This window comes from Salmo salar, unplaced genomic scaffold, assembly GCF_905237065.1.
Source record: "Salmo salar unplaced genomic scaffold, Ssal_v3.1, whole genome shotgun sequence".
NCBI classification, from domain to species: Eukaryota; Metazoa; Chordata; class Actinopteri; order Salmoniformes; family Salmonidae; genus Salmo; species Salmo salar.
The window spans coordinates 5,918-11,941 of NW_025547253.1; the positions used below are offsets into that span (position 1 = coordinate 5,918).

Below are 6,024 nucleotides of genomic sequence, written 5' to 3' on the forward strand. Positions count from 1 at the left end.
GTGTAGGTTTTTTCAGAAGGGGGTGCAACCTCGCTCTCTTGAAGACGGAAGGGACGTAGCCAGCGGTCAAGGATGCGTTGATGAGCGAGGTGAGGTAGGGGAGAAGGTCTCCGGAAATGGTCTGGAGAAGAGAGGAGGGGATAGGGTCAAGTGGGCAGGTTGTTGGGCGGCCGGCCGTCACAAGACGCGAGAGTTCATCTGGAGAGAGGGGAGAAAGAGGTCAAAGCACAGGGTAGGGCAGTGTGAGCAGGACCAGCAGTGTCGTTTGACTTAGCAACGAGGATCGGATGTCGTCAACCTTCTTTTCAAAATGGTTGACGAAGTCATCCGCAGAGAGGGAGGAGGGGGGAGGGGGAGGAGGATTAAGGAGGGAGGAGAAGGTAGCAAAGAGCTTCCTAGGGTTAGAGGCAGATGCTTGGAGTTTAGAGTGGTAGAAGGTGGCTTTAGCAGCAGAGACAGAAGAGGAAAATGTAGAGAGGAGGGAGTGAAAGGATGCCAGGTCCGCAGGGGAGGCGAGTTTTCCTCCATTTCTGCTCGGCTGCCCGGAGCCCTGTTCTGTGAGCTCGCAGTGAGTCGTCGAGCCACGGAGCAGGAGGGGAGGACCGAGCCGGCCTGGAGGATAGGGGACAGAGGAAATCAAAGGATGCAGAGAGGGAGGAGAGGAGGGTTGAGGAGGCAGAATCGGGAGATAGGTTGGAGAAGGTTTGAGCAGAGGGAAGAGATGATAGGATGGAAGAGGAGAGAGTAGCGGGAGAGAGAGAGCGAAGGTTGGGACGGCGCAATACCATCCGAGTAGGGGAGAGTGAGAAGTGTTGGATGAGAGCGAGAGGGAAAAGGATACAAGGTAGTGGTCGGAGACTTGGAGGGAGTTGCAATGAGATTAGTGGAAGAACAGCATCTAGTAAAGATGAGGTCAAGCGTATTGCCTGCCTTGTGAGTAGGGGGGAAGGTGAGAGGGTGAGGTCGAAAGAGGAGAGGAGTGGAAAGAAGGAGGCAGAGAGGAATGAGTCGAAGGTAGACGTGGGGAGGTTAAAGTCACCCAGAACTGTGAGAGGTGAGCCATCCTCAGGAAAGGAACTTATCAAGGCGTCAAGCTCATTGATGAACTCTCCAAGGGAACCTGGAGGGCGATAAATGATAAGGATGTTAAGCTTGAAAGGGCTGGTAACTGTGACAGCATGGAATTCAAATGAGGAGATAGACAGATGGGTCAGGGGAGAAAGAGAGAATGTCCACTTGGGAGAGATGAGGATTCCAGTGCCACCACCCCGCTGGCTCGATGCTCTAGGGGTATGCGAGAACACGTAGTCAGACGAGGAGAGAGCAGTAGGAGTAGCAGTGTTATCTGTGGTGATCCATGTTTCCGTCAGCGCCAGGAAGTCTAGGGACTGGAGGGTAGCATAGGCTGAGATGAACTCAGCCTTGTTGGCCGCAGACCGGCAGTTCCAGAGGCTGCCGGAGACCTGGAACTCCACGTGGGTCGTGCGCGCTGGGACCACCAGGTTAGAGCGGCAGCGGCCACGCGGTGTGGAGCGTTTGTATGGCCTGTGCAGAGGAGAGAGAACAGGGATAGGCGGACACATAGTAGACAAGCTACAGAAGAGGCTACGCTAATGCAAATGAGATTGGAGTGACAAGTGGACTACACGTCTCGAATGTTCAGGAAGTTAAGCTTACGTTGCAAAAATGTTATTGACTAAAATGATACAGTACTGCTGGCTGGTGGAGTAGGCTAGCTAGCAGTGGCTGCGTTGTTGACTTTGAACGTGTAGCTGGCTAGGTAACCTCGGTAGTTTCAGTGCTACACCTTGTCATGATACAAAGCAACTTTGTAGCTAGCTAGCTAACATAACACTAATCAAGACGTTCCTTGTAGTGTATTTAGTTTCAACAATGCTGCTCGTCGGTAATAGTTGGCTAGGTTAGGAAAAATGGCGTCGCGGGGGACGGAAATAGCTGGCTAGCTAACCTCGATGGCTGGCTAGCTAACAATTATCAATTAACAATTATCAAGCTATGACAAAGACAACTAGGTAGCTCGCTAGGTAACACTGCACTAGTCAAATCGTTCCGTTGTGAAGTATTAGTAACTACAGCGCTGCTAGTCGGTAACGGATGTCGGCATGTAAGTCATTTAGCAGACACTCTTATCCAGAGCCACTAGGGTTAAGAGCCCAAATCTGCCTAAAAAAAAGCGATTTACAGATTTTTCACCTAGTCTGCTCGGGGATTGGAACCAGCCACCTTTCAGTTACTGCCCAACGTTCTTAACCACTAGATTACAAACAACTAAATGTTAAACACAAAGTCAAATGGTCGTAGATAAATGGTAAGCTGGTTAATTAAAAGACTGCTGTTATAACTTTCAGACTGCCATTGTTTTGGGGAAATAGGGACATGTCTATTTCTCCAATTATCTGTAATAGATGTATTTATTTTAATGGTTTAAAGTTCTAGACCATTTTAATCAGGATAACCTATTATTTCTAATGATGGAAGTTTGAGTAGCTTAGTTATGGTTTTTCTGTTTATTTCACTAAATATCTCACAATGTGTAAATTTAGATGTTTTCATGTCGGACACCATTTTAATCAGGAGAATCTCCTCTTTCTAATGACATAAGGTTGGGCAGCGTCCTCTGCTGTCATCGATCGCTAGACCAGAAATAGTCAGAAGTTGCCCGTTTTTTCCTACTTCCTGGTAACGCAGACATAAACACACTTGGCACAATCGAGGTGCGGGTGTTTACTTTCTACACCAGTTGTTATTTTTCAGTTTGGTCCTAAGAACAGGTTTTAGTGGTCAAATAAGAAGGTAGACATTTTTTGGTGCCATTTAGGGGAAATGGAATTCTAAGGATCCTTCCAGTCAGAAGAGGCTCTGTGAAGGTTCGTTTCAATTCATTTGCTATGGCCTCGCTAGTGTTCCAGCTCAGACAACGTTCTTTGGCCGTTTTGACTCGTTCTATTGTCCAGCCTACTAGGACTCAGGGGGGCAGAGGCTGGGTCTAGCTCTGCTACGGGGCAGGCTACTGGAGGGGGGTACCAGGAGGGAGGAGAGTAGAGCAGGGCCAAGCGGTGTTCTGTACCTGCCTGTCCAGGAGGGGGGACAAGGCCTGGTGGACCTGGAGAGCAGGGTGGCAGCGCTCTGACTCAATGAGGTGCAGAGGCTACTGTACCTACTGTCTCTCTCTCTGTCTCTCTCTCTCTCTCTCTCTCTCTCTCTCTGTCTCTCTCTCTGTGTCTCTGTCTCTCTCTCTCTCTGTCTCTCTGTCTCTCTCTCTCTCTCTTAACAGCACTCTGCACAGGCAGCAGTGGAGGACAGTGATCAGATCTTTACTGAGCTGATCCGCTCTATTGAGAGAAGGAGCTCCGAGGTGAAGGAGCTGATCAGAGACCAAGAGAAGGCTCAAGTGAGTCAAGCTGAAGTACTCCTGGAGCAACTGAAAAAGGAGATAGCTGAGCTGAGGAAGAGAAGCACTGAGCTGGAGCAGCTCTCACACACAGAGGATCACATCCATTTCCTCCAGGTAACTAAACTGCCTTGTTACATGTGATATGAAATTAACTTAACGTGAAACTATTCATCTCAATCATTATGTTGTCCTCTCTCTCTCTCTCTCTCTCTCTCTCTCTCTCTCTCTCTCTCTCTCTCTCTCTCCTGTCCGTCCCTCTCTCTCTCTCTCTCTCTCTCTCCCTGTCCGTCCCTCTCTCTCTCTGTCCGTCCCTCTCTCTCTGTCTCTCTCCCTGTCTCTGTCTCTCTCTCTGTCTCTCTCTCTCTGTCTCTCTCTCTGTCTCTCTCTCTCTCTGTCTCTCTATCTGTATCTCTCTCTCTCTCTGTCTCTCTCTCTCCCTGTCTCTCTCTCTCTTTGTCCCTCTCTGTCTCTCTCTCTCTGTCTCTCTCTCTCTCTCTCTGTCCCTCTATCTCTCTCTCTCTCTGTCCCTCTCTCTCTGTCCCTCTCTCTCTCTCTCTGTCCCTCTCTATCTCTCTCTGTCCCACTCTCTCGCTCTGTCCCTCTCTCTCTGTCTCTCTCTCCCTCTCTCCCTCTCTCCCTCTTAATCTCTCTCTTTCCTTCTCCCTCTCTCTCTCTCTCTCTCTCTCTCTCTGTCCCTCTCTCTCTCTCTCTGCCCCTTTCTCTCTCTCTGTGTCTCTCTCTCTCTATCACTCTCCCTCTCTGTTTCTCTCTCTCTGCCCCTCTCTCTCTCTGTCCCTCTCTCTCTCTCGCTCTCTCTCTGTCCCTCTCCCTCTCTGTTTCTCTCTCTCACTCTCTCTCTGGCCCTCTCGCTCTCTCTTTCCCCCCTGTCTCTCTCTCTCTCTTTCTCTCTCTCTCTTTCTCTCTCCAGAGTTATCAGTCTCTCTCCAGTATCAGTGTATCTTCAGACTTACCCAGAATTGTTGTCCGTCCTCTTCAGTACTTTGGAGATGTGAGTAAGACTGTGTCTGAACTGAGAGTGAAACTAGAAGACTTCCTTAAAGGAGAATGGACCAAGATCTCCACTACAGGTGTGTTGAAAACAATAAGAACATCAACTTTAGACCATTGAAAGTTCCCTACTAGTCATATACATGTGGAATGTGGTATGATGATAACATTCCCCTCTCTCTGTCAATGTGTTTGTGTGTCTGTAGTGAATTTAGTGGATGTTGTACTGCCTCCAGAGCCCAAGACCAGAGAACAGTTGTTACCATGTGAGTCTCTTTATTGTGAAGTAACTAACAGTCTCTTTTACTGACACTCCTAACAATCCCTCTAGAAATATATAGCAATAGTAGATCTAATCAAAGACTGGGTATCTATCTGACTCTTCATATTTCTCTGATTTGATCTCTGCTGTGCTCTAATCAAAGACAGGGTAGACACAGTATCTGACTTAACTTATTGTTCTGACTCCCCTCATTGGTCTCTGCTCTTCTCCCAGATTCCTGTCAGCTCAGACTGGACCCAAACACAGCATACACACTCCTCTCTTTGTCTAAAGGGAACAGAAAGGTGACCTATACAAGCCAAGTCCAACCATATCCTGACCATCCAGACAGATTCACTAACCATTACCAGGTTCTGTGTAGAAAGGGTCTGTCTGGACGCTGTTACTGGGAGGTGGAGTGGAGTGGGGAGTTGGTTGTTACAGCAGTCTCATATAAAGACATCAGCAGAACAGAGAGAGATAATATATTTGGACACAATAACAAGTCTTGGAGTTTACAGTATTGTAGTGGTAGTTATTGTTTCAGACACAATAATGTTGAGACTAAAGTATCAGGCCCTCAGTCCTCCAGAGTAGGAGTGTACCTGGATCACAAGGCAGGTACTCTGTCCTTCTACAGTGTCTCTGACACAATGACCCTCCTCCACAGAGTCCAGACCACATTCACTCAGCCCCTCTATCCTGGGTTTAGTCTCTTTTATAGTACTGCTAAGCTGGTTAAACTATAGTTGGGTCCACATAGATAATAGTCATGCTGGTGTAGTCTATAGCTGAGCTGGTTTAACTGTAGTAGGGTCCACATAGATACTAGTCATGCTGGTGTAGTCTATAGCTGAGCTGGTTAAACTGTAGTAGGGTCCACATAGATACTAGTCATGCTGGTGTAGTCTATAGCTGAGCTGGTTAAACTGTAGTAGGGTCCACATAGATACTAGTCATGCTGGTGGTGATGGTCCCCAGATGTGATGATTCATTCTACTCTGTTTTATGTACAATGATTCAACTGATTTGATCTTCAGATGATCTGAATTAAAATAAACATTCAATGTATTCATTTTTATTTAAGTGCAATGTTTTAATATTGTACATTTCCATGAATCATGATGTATGGTGTTGATATATATTGGTTGTCATTCAGAACCATTGATTTGTTTTCTCAATTGAGAATTCAGGACAAGTCAGCCCACTACAAGCTGGAATCTCTTACTTTCTACTAAAGTATATGGTCTGGTTTCCCAGACACAGATTAATCCTAGTCCTGGACTAAAAAGCATGTTCAATGTAGATGTCCAGGAAACCGGCCCTAAATGTGTCATCT

General features: G+C 47.2%; 1 long non-coding RNA gene across 1 annotated transcript; it reads left to right on the plus strand.

Annotated features, from left to right (window-relative positions):
* The first annotated feature begins 4,443 nt into the window (after positions 1–4,443).
* LOC106584668 (uncharacterized) lies at positions 4,444–5,766 on the plus strand. Its single transcript, XR_006762824.1, has 3 exons — positions 4,444–4,503; positions 4,630–4,689; positions 4,920–5,766. It is a non-coding gene; the product is annotated as an uncharacterized lncRNA (long non-coding RNA).
* Positions 5,767–6,024: the final 258 nt, after the last annotated feature.